Consider the following 10955-nt stretch of genomic DNA (forward strand, 5'->3'; position numbering starts at 1 on the left):
GAGCAGAGCAGAGCGAGCTGAGAGAAAGAGAGCAACAGTGGTCAAGCAATGTACAGAGTGAATGAAGAGAGCCTGCGGCGCTGGCGAGAACAAAGCTGTGAATCTGAGAAATAAAATGTTATGTTGTTTCACAGCAGTTACATTCTAAAGCACAAATAAATACGCCCACACCCTCTTCACACCTCCGCACAACCCTGCAGGAAACGCATTGCTGGATTTTGTGTGAATGCAGAGCTTCATCTCGTCCGCTGTGGCCTCTCTGCTCTGTGTGTGTGTGTGTGTGTGTGTGTGTGTGTGTGTGTGTGTGTGTGTGTGTGTGTGTGTGTGTGTAGCTCAGCCCCGCCTTCAGTCAAGCAGACACACAGACCTGCAGCTCTTTATACATCCATGACACACAGGCAGAGAGCAGAGCAGAAATCCTGCATAATATGTCATTTTAACAACATCTTTATGATTTACAGTAGAGCAATGATGGAAAGTTTTGATCATGGTCAGCAGTGGCGGTTTCTTTGCTTTACATTTTCTTCACTATCAAGTATCTTCTTCTGCATCAAACTTGTAGAAGAAAATACAAACAGCCCAAGCTGACCAATCACAGTGTTTGTGTACTCCATGTGGTATTCTTCACTGCTATGCTTTAGCCATTAGTGCACAACTATAAATTTATCTTTCTCCTGACGGTGGCACTGGAGAAAAGAGGTCACAGGGTCATTAAAATAAGAAAAGTTTATCCTCTTAAGTGCCTGAATGTGCTCATTAACTGTTATATCACCTCACTTTAGGTTATTAGATAATTCATGTACAAACTTGTACAAATTTTGTTGTAAAGTTATTGCAAAAGGAAATTGCTAAAGGATGTGTCCTAGGTGGAAAAGGTTCATCCTCTATGAAGTATGTTTCTCTGTTAATATATTGTGACGTTATCAATATCAAGGTATTTGATCAAAACTAACAGATTAGATTTTATCACTATCACCCAGACCTACTTAGAGCCTTGTTTGGACGGATTATTTTCCTACCGGAGTGTGTCTGTCTGTAATTTCAGTCCAATGTCAGTAATTCCTACGGACTGCAGTTACTGGTAAAAATTCAGGCCTCTTTTCATGTCAAAGGGCCAGCAAAAACAACCTGAGGTAAAACTAGTCATGACGTCCTTTCGGTAGGTTTTGCAGAACTGTTATATAACACAAGTGAGATTTGGATCTCTATAAGCTTAAGAGGAAGCTGCTGGAAATAGCCTGGCACTCTCAGAAGAGCTGGGTCATACTACCAGCTGTGTTAATGATGCATTAGCACCACGAGGTGCCCACACAAAGGCATCCTTTGATCAATCATCTAGCATCCCCACACAGTTATATTGAAACATGGACACACACACACACACACACACACATGGAGCTGGCAGTTTTTTGTGCTGCATGATGACTATGTGCCTGAGGAGGGGGGTCACGGGGACTCGATAACCGAGGACGCTTTTAGTTTCCAAGCGTCGCCACCTTTTTTTTTTTTTTTTTTTTTTTTTTTTTAAAAAAGCAGTCTCATAACTTTCTGATGTTCCTTTGGTCCCTTCACGCTGATTAATTTACACAATGTCCACTTTTATCCAGGAGGTCTTGCCGTGAGGTAACAGGTAGCCCTTTACAGAGGCTCATTAGCTGTTTTAGAGTTCATATGTACAGCCTTTGGTCAGAGAACGGTCTCACAAATCTCCAGGGCACTTTATTCAGATCTTGTTGTAAACACAGGATAAATGCCGGAGGAATTTATTTCATTTTCCGGTGCAGGAATGTACATTATCTCTCTCCCTGTGAGCCCTCATCCCCTCCAGTTTGCCCTTGTTCCACTAAAATGTCTTTAACCCCTCCTATTAGCACACTTGGCTCCTTCCGATCTGCCTTTCGTCCTCCTAATTTCTCATTTCATTTCCCAAGATATCTCCTCATTACCTTATTTTTGTCTCTGAGTTGTTTTATCGCTTCCTCGACACCCTTTACTCTCCGGTGTGCCCTTGTTCGCTCTGACATGCAAAATAATGAATTGCCCACAGTGCAGTCAGATAGGTGGATGGATATAGTTTGTGGTCAGACTGATGGTTTGCTTTGTCCTAAATGGAGGTGAAAATGTGATTTTTTTTTTTTTTTTTTTTTCCCACATCAGTGTCTGTAAAACCTGCAGTGAACCCTGTTTCACCTCGCTGATCCGCTCGAGTTACTTTGGTATCACGTTCAGTGGGGAGTTTTTATGTGCCATACTGGTATGAATTTGATTTCAGAAGGTTTCTACTCTTAAGAAAAGACTTCTGGTGGGTAAAGCTTTTTTTTAGGAAGAACTTTATCAATTTAAAAGATACCTAATGTTAGTTACATGAGTGTATAATTATTAGTGCTGGCCTGAAAGTTCGTGTCATTGACAGAAAGGAACAAAGGTTTATTTGTTTTTTGGTTGAGGAAAACGACCTCTCAAAAGTAAATTTGCTGCTTCTTGTAATTTGTAAATCACTGTTGTTACCGCTGCAGTTTTATTATTTTCTCAATAATTATGGAGTGCTGCTGTGCTTCGAACAATCCCCTGTACACAAATACTGTACAAATAATTACAAGGATGCGTGGAGGCGAGCTGAGCCCGACAAAATGGGATGCAGCCAAGCGGCATATGACTCCCCTCGTCAGAAGTTGGCCCGGAGTCCTCGAGGCCGATTCAGTGATGCAGCAAAACATGACACTGTTGTGTTTTTTCCTTTCCTTACTTTTTTTTTCTGGAGCTGGCAGCAGCAGCGCTATTCCTCATCGACATGAAGCGAGGCCGCTCAAGTGAAATGCTTCGGCCTGCAGCTCTTTCTGCCTCTACCGTTCTCTCGTTCTTTCTTTCTTTCTTTCTTTCTTTCTTTCTTTCTTTCTTCTTTCATCCAGTCCGTGTTTTATGTTCCATTCAGTCCTGTCTTCCCCCTTCTATCACTCTCTTTCTTTAAGTCTCCTCCTCTTGTCTTTTCTCTCCCTCCATCTCTTCTCTCTCTCTCTCAGATTTCTGTCTCTCCTCCTACACTCTCTTGTCCTTTTCCCTCAACGCCTTTACTGTTTTTCTTTGGCTCCTACACACTCATCTCCTTTCACCTCTTCCTATACACGTACTCTCTGCTCTTTTCCCTTCAACTCCTCCTACACTCTTTTCTTTTCCTGTTGTCTTCTCTTTTTCCATCTGCCTCTCTGCTTTCCCACCTCACCTCTGGCAGCAGCTGTCTCTGAAGGTATTTTAAGCAAACCGGTATACAGAAGTTGAAAATATGAATGAAAATTACATTATTTGTTGAAATTTTGATCAGGGTTTTGGGGCTGCAACGAACAACTGTTTTTATTATCACTGATTAATTTATAGATATTTTTTCAAGTAATGAGTTCAGTCATTTTCCCAGAGCCTAAGGTGAAGTCTTTAAAGTGCAACTTAAAACCTGTTTTAGCTTGAATGTGCTCTCTTAACATAGTCAGAATGTACTGTTGGCAGCCTGCTCTCGATCCCTTGATCTCATTAAAAACAACAACTCCAAACCAGAGTAACATTTGCCATTATGATTCTATGAAAGCAGTACAACCCCAAAAGTAAATGTATATAAAAGTTGGATTTCCTTCATTCCTGGTGATCAGGAAGAATTAAATAAAACTCCTGAGAGTTCTGATGTCTGTTTTTATATGTCTTGATTGAAGGATGTGGTCCTGATCAGAGAGGGATTGTGTCTTAGAAAAGAAGGATCCAGCCTGAGACTTGTTGTAATGATCTCTGGTGGGAAGGTGAGCTTCTGGTCTAGATCGACCTTCATCTTCCAATCCCGGGCTGTGTCCAGTAGGCTTGATTCTTTTCTTGCAGTTGACCTCTTTGGTACCTTTCCTGTTGGTACAAAGGCCATAGTGTTTGAGAAGCTAGGGGTTGAGGGAGAGAGGGCGCTGTTGTTAGTCCTCCTTTCTTCCAGCACTGGTGCCAGTTGCCGAAGGACCTGGTTATGCCTCCAGGTGTAGCGTCCTTGTATGAGGCTGGTCTTGCAGTCAGTGAGTATGTGCCGTAGGGTTGCTGTTGTTTGGCAAGCTTCCAGTATTCAAGGTTTTCCCATATTGTCCGTTGGCCCCGTTTTGCCTGTGAGACTGCTTTTGCACAGCATTCTGCCTCCTCCTGCTGCATATCTCTTTTATCAACAGCCCTCTCTTCTGGTCAGGCGTTGCTCTTTGCCATGTGGGTCTATTTGTGCCTCGCCCGAAGCCACCTCTTCCATGTTGCACTAGGCGGTCAATGTGGAATCTCTGGTCTTTGAGCTTTCTTTTGATAATAGATGGTCCTGGACTTGCTGGGCTTAAACATCCGTGCCAATGTTATGTTGGGAATGAATTTTTTCCAGGAGTTTCTTTGTACATGCAATGGTTGTGGTCATGATGGGAGGTAGTTGTTGTCCAGACTGCAGGCGTTCTCCTCCTATGACCTATTTGGATCCTCTGATGATCAGTTCCATGGCCATTGTAACAGCCGGTGGGGAATTCCATGTGGTCCTGCAGCTGACACTGTCCTTGCCTTCCTCACAGTTTTCTCAACTTGACCTCATTTAAAAGTGCTGTGGTCACACTGGTGTTCTAGTTGAGGAATGGGTGGCATGTCAGGAGGTATGTTCCTCTGTTCCTGTCTCCCTCCCCCTCCTGTTCCCTCTTTGACACTTGGAGTGCTCCTTTCTTTTCCTTTGTGAACAGCCAATTCACAAATCTGAATGGATCCTTGTAGAACGACGTCCTTCTTCTTACATCAAATTCTGAGGTTTTCTGCCCTCTGTAGTCTTTCCAGGCATTCTTTTAGGTTTTTTGCAGGAGGCTGATTCTCTCCTTCTCCTCTATTGAACCTTTCCTCCACTGCTTCCTCAAGTCCCTTCCCTCCTTTACGAGGCGCTCGATTTCTTGTTGCCTTCTGCTCTTGGGTGAGGTTGTTGTTTTTATTCTTCCTTGGGTCTCTTGCTCCAAAACCTTTCTACCCTGTATTCATGGGTCGCTCATCCTCTCCAGCTTCTTCTCTGCTGTTCCTTGAAGTCCTTCCAGGATCTTGCTCAGATCTGCATTTACCGTTTCCCACTCTTTTTTTGCTGCAGGACTTTGGCCACTTCGCCTGTGGCCTGTATCCTTGGAACTTCCTCTCCATCACATATTGTGTCTGGATTGGTTCCAGGTTCTCAGATGTCGTGGATGAATTACCTTCCTCTACAACTGGGATATTGATACTTGGTGGACTGTGGGTTGTGTCCTGCTGCTGAGCCTCACTCGACTGACTTGACCCTTCTGTCAGGAGATACTGGACTAATGATAATATTAATAATAATGGACTAATACTACTACTAATAATAATAGTAATTGACTAATCGTTGCAGCTCTACAAGTGAGAAATAGGAAGAGGCTTTTTGAGCATGAGGACTGATGGAAGAAACAAAGGATGGAAGAAGGCAGCCTAAATATAATGAAGTCACTGTGCATATAATTTCATAACTTTAAGTTAGTCAACAGTGGGTATAGTGTTAACTTACTCTTTCAATTGCTTTTCTTTTTGTCCAACTGACACCAAACTTATAGAATTAACGATATAAAACAAAGAACATAAGGATGTCTTCGTATCTGAGATGCTGGAACCTGCAAATGTACGGGCAGGTAGTTTGTAAAGTTTCAAGATCTGTGCTAATGCAGTGCCTGAATTTCAGTACCAAAGCAATGCTTTATTTTTTACCCCCATTTGGGGAATATAAAGCCTTTTTTCCATTTATTAAAACATGCCAAACTTTAAAATGCATCAGATTTAAATAAAGAACTTTGTCTAAATGAAATAAAATATAAAGCTAGAAAAAGTTTTCTGATTTAAATAAGGAAAATCTGATTGAACAATAAGTGAACAAGCCAAAGAATCTGACCAAACATTCAATGCCAACTTTCAGTTCTCGACAGTTGACTTGAGGTCTTCATGGGTCCTCTTGTTTCCTAGTAACCGAGACTTGACCTAAGACCGAAGTTGGGCAGGGTCCAAAATTATATTCAGTGTAATCAGGTTGAGTAGGGTCCTGCTGTATCGCTGCAGGGCGTTTTTTAAAAAGATGCAAAGTGTGAGATGTGAAGTGCAATGTTACTGCTGTTTTCAACCATGGTTGCTTGTTAAGTGGTGGAGCATCATGCTGCTCTGTTTGGGTCAGTTTTTATCTGCCTGATTCTCTTTTCAAGTAGCAAGTCCTCCAAATTAAAGGACAAAATATGTTGTTGGTCCATGAACTCCAAATGTTTTATGACGCCTCTATTAGCAGGACCATTTAGCCGTGACTTTCCAAACTGTTACAGATCATGAAGAATAAATAAGTTTTATGATTTGACAACACTATGGTTAAGGTTTGGTTAGACTTAGGGAAAGATGTTTTTGGGGTGGTGGTTAAAGGTTGGAGGACAATCACGGTCATGCTTTAAAGGACACATATTCTGCACATTTCCAGGTCTACATATATATTCTGGGGTTCTACTGGAATATTTTTACCTTGTTTACAGTTAAGATCTCCTTATTCATCTTATACTGGCCCTTTATGCAGCCCCTCAGTTCAGCCTCTGTCTGAAACAGGCTGTTTCAGCTCCTGTTTCTCCCAATGAGCCCACTTTGTTCTGATTGGTCAGCTTCAGGAAGCCTCCTACAGTTCCGGAGGCTACGTAAACAAACTATAGTAGCAAGTTTTCACTTCTTTTTCTCCTTCTTTACTCCAAATGTCAACTTCTCATATACATCCATACATGTTGCAGCTGAATCAGATCCAAAATATGGGAGTGGACAATGTGAACAACACACAGTACAATTTTAGCGACAAAGGCTGCCAATGGACGACCATTTGTGGGCATGTGCAAACAAGCTGATGTCATCACAAGGAGGAAGTAGAGGTAACTTTACAAATGAGGCGTCTAGAGCAGGCTGAAGCCCTGGCTTTTGACTTGCAGGGAACGTTTCTACATACGTTCACCTCAAGTTTTGGGTCTTTGACTATGTTATAAAAATAACAGACAATCACAAAAAGCAGACAATGTCCACTTGTGGTTGTAAATAGGAGGTGAACAGTGATCTCCCATGTTAAAGACCAATGTTTTGTTGACTCATCCATCTACCCTGACTTCCTCTCTATGTGGACCTTGTCACTCTATAATAACGTCACCTGATTTCTTTGAAATACTACAACCACTAAAGGGTGAGCATAAGTTTGTCATTTCAGAGCTCTTCTGAAAATGACAGATTTTGTTGTTTTTCTCGGAAGGACGGCCTCCTTTTGGCATTGAGTTTAGGGAGGATTTCCATGGATCTGTTTTTAAATTTGAAAATCCCCAGCCTATAAATGACTTGAACAATGAATCAGTCATTACGTATCATGTTATTTTCATTTGTTTCAGCTCTTGTCAGTATCACATCTTCTCTACTCTTGCTCAAGGAGGAAAGCCCAGTAGTTGCAGTGCGCAGTAAACAGCAATGTAAATTCATTGGATTTATGTAATGTAAATGCATAGGATTAGTTCAGTCTCATTGCACAGTGCAACAATTCAGACAGGGCTCCGGATACTCTCTTGAACTATAAAATATGTCTCCTGTGCCGGCAGTTAGAAGCTGTTCAAGGCTGTGGAAGCATGAAATATGTCCAACTTTAAGTGACACCGGGGACAAATAACAGCTTGCCCAGTGCTAATTAAATGCGGAAATACTCTCCATTTTTCTGGCAAATGTTTTTTTTCTCCCCCAACTATTAACTTTGTTGATAGAAAATTTGATATTTCAGGTTTTTGCTTAAATATCCACTCAGATGAAGAAGGAGTTTCTTTCTCTTTTGCTCTTCCACTCTCTGTTTATCTTTCTTCTTTCTCTCTGCCTCTTTAAATACTCTGTTGTTCCTTTCTTCTCCTCCCCTCTTATCAGATCTGTCAACTCTCCTGTTTTTCCTGGGTTTCTCCCGTATTTTCACCCCACTCTCTCACCATGCTCCTATTTTGTAATTTCCCCTGCAAATTTCCCATATTCCCTTTTTCATTTTTACAGTTATACACAGGGCTGTAGTGGAGACTAAATGCATATAAACACTGTTTACCCACCTCTCAAATTCTGAAATAGCATTTATGCAAACTTCCATCACTTTAAAGCTTTCAGTGCACTCAGACTTGCATCCTACCACAATTTCTGTTGTAGCCTCTAGGAGCACTCGTTTTTTCAACTCTATGTTTTTACTCTCCACTAGAGTAGCTTTGCATGATTCACAGTTCAAAAAACTCCTTATTTGTCTTATACTGGACCTTTACGCAGCCCCTCAGTTCAGCTTCTGTCTCTTTAAGGCCCCCCTCCTGATGAGCCCACTCTGTTCTGATTGGCCAGCTTTTGGGAAGCCTACCAGGGGGCAGCGGTATCAGAGTAGTGTTAAGTTACCACTGATGCAAACCCAGCAACAATGGAAAAATGCCATAATGTTAGCGGAGCAGTGAACTTGCATACTGTGTGTGGAGCAGATGACCATATAAAGAAGTCTGTCACGAGTACACTTTGGCCACGTTTAATATCACCATCTGATATTGTAACATTATATATATATGACTGAAAATAATGGAAAGCATAATAGGTCTAAGTTTAAGTACCTGGGAGACTATTTTCCCGTTCCTGACAAAAGGCATGCTAGGAAACAACCATACACTTTGCGAGGTGTGAAGGGTGGACTTAAGTGTTGGTCAAAGTGGGTCTGTTAAACATAAGTGCGCCCAAGAAGCCACAAAGAACACATCAACTGTTCATTCGATTACAGCAGGGCAGGCAGTAAAGGCACCTGGTGATTAGATCTCCGGAGCCGAGGGAGGAAACCCTTTTCATAATATAAAAATTATGGTCAGGTGGGGTCCCAGAAAATCTTCCTTATATTTCAAAGCCCAGTGTTGACAGGTATGCTCTTTATGTTTATCTGCCTCCTTTCCTCCCTCTTCTTCTTCATCATCTTTCTTCCACTGTCTTCGTTCTCTTTCTGTCTGCCAGGCCGTGGCCTAGTTAAAACGTCTTCTGCTTTGTGCCTGTTCTCTTTCATCAGCTTGGAAGTTTTTAGACTCTCTCCTCTTTTCTCTTTTTCTTATCTCTGTGCTTCTTTGCCACTGTCGTTTTATATCACTCTTCCCCTCTTTTTATGTGCTGTTTTCCATTTGTCCTGCTTTTATTTTCAACCTTTTCTTCCTCTCTTTCCATATTTATTCATACCTGTCTTTCCTTCTGCCTTTCTCCCTCTCTGCTCTTTCTGTCTTCTTCCATCTGTTTTTACCTCACTCTCCTACTTCCATTGTGTGGATGATAGCTGTCAGGAGATCTCATCACTGAGTCTCTCTTATTACATGATTACAGGGTAATTATCCTGTGAAGTTGTCTTTGCCCGAATCTATGAAAGACACTTAATGTCTTTTTAATGGGGTTTGGAGTTTGGAGACTTTTCTTTTGTCTTTTGTAGTTGCTGTGGACTCCATTTATTGCATTTACATACGCCCGGAACAGTGTGTCCTTATTAAGTGGCACTCAGATTCATCATAATTTTTCATGTGCAGCATCTCACTCAGTTGTCAGTCATGACTCTCTTCGTTTTTTTAATTTCTGGCTTCGGCTTGTCAACAAACACTGTCATCGGCTGCCATCTGGTTAAACTGGACCCGATGAAGCTCCTGTGATGTTTAGGACGAGCGCCGACACTGAAACATGGCTCGGACATTAGAGGAGAGGGAGGCTGCATGGAGAACTGAGAACTGCCCTGCATGGTTTATTCTTGTACACATGAACAATAACTTTATCAATTTATGTCTTACATGTTTCTGTCCCAGATATTTTTGTGCTTTATATATAGTTATAATAGAAAATACATTTCTAAGATACATTCCCCCATCTGTAGCCTTCCAAAGTAAAGGTGTAAATTATATTTTACTGAATACAAACCATCTTTTATTTACTGTGCCAGTCACCTAACAGTATATTAGAGCTGCAACTAACAATTAATCCCCCTTTTTCAATAAATTATCTAGTCATTGAGTCTATGGAATGTCATAAAATAGTGAAAAATACCAACCTCAATTTCTCAGAACTCAGGGTAACATCTTCAAAATTATTAAATTACTCAAATTATTAAGATTTTCAATTTTTAATGATTTAAAACATAGAAAAGCAGCAAATTCCTAACATTTGAGGACCTGAAACCACTGAATGTTTTGCCTTATTTGCTTAATAAATTACTTTATTACATGATTAGCAGATTATCAAAATTGTATCCAATAGATGTACTGCTTCAGCTCTTGAATTTATTCTTCATCTGTAAAATATTCTGCCTCAGTACTTGTCTTCATCTCAACTATTTAATAATCATATTATCAACATCTTAGCCAAAAATGTCCAAATTTATGTTTGTGTAAAAAGCAAAATCACTTTTTTCTCTTATTGGATGTTTTGTGTACAGTCTAATGCTGATGTTGGAATCAGCCTTTAAAATCCTGCATCAGTTTGAGTTTTCCAAAACACTACAATTTATCAATCCCTAATAAAGACTCTCTCATTACAAGTCTGTCTGTTTAACTCACCTAGTTTGGACCAAAGTTATTGATGTCACATACTTCTGTGCATCAAACAGTATATACAGAATATTACATTTGCTTATGTTGCCCAGCCACTGTCAACTTATAAATCTGATGAAACCACACTCACACAGTTCTGATGGAGCAAATTAGCTGAGTTTTTGAATATGAAAATCTTAGTAAATAACACTTATGATGTTTTTTTCCAACCTTTAGGACCTTGGCTGCTTATTTAGTCATAAATATTTAATTTTGTAGAGAAATACTTAAGATTTGAAACCAAGTTTTCAGGGGGTTTAAGTTTTGCTTCATATTTAATTTGTTGTCTTTGGAGGAACCTTTGATCCAAGCACATAA

The 10955-nt window shown here is 40.6% G+C and overlaps 1 protein-coding gene across 6 annotated transcripts in view; it reads left to right on the forward strand.

The window, feature by feature from the left end:
• Window positions 1–10955, forward strand: part of LOC121912633 (zinc fingers and homeoboxes protein 2-like) — a 140896-nt gene that overhangs the window by 112721 nt on the left and 17220 nt on the right. The gene's annotated exons all lie outside the window — the stretch shown is intronic.

The sequence above is a fragment of the Thunnus maccoyii genome, chromosome 15 (genome assembly GCF_910596095.1).
Source record: "Thunnus maccoyii chromosome 15, fThuMac1.1, whole genome shotgun sequence".
In the NCBI taxonomy this organism is placed as follows: domain Eukaryota; kingdom Metazoa; phylum Chordata; class Actinopteri; order Scombriformes; family Scombridae; genus Thunnus; species Thunnus maccoyii.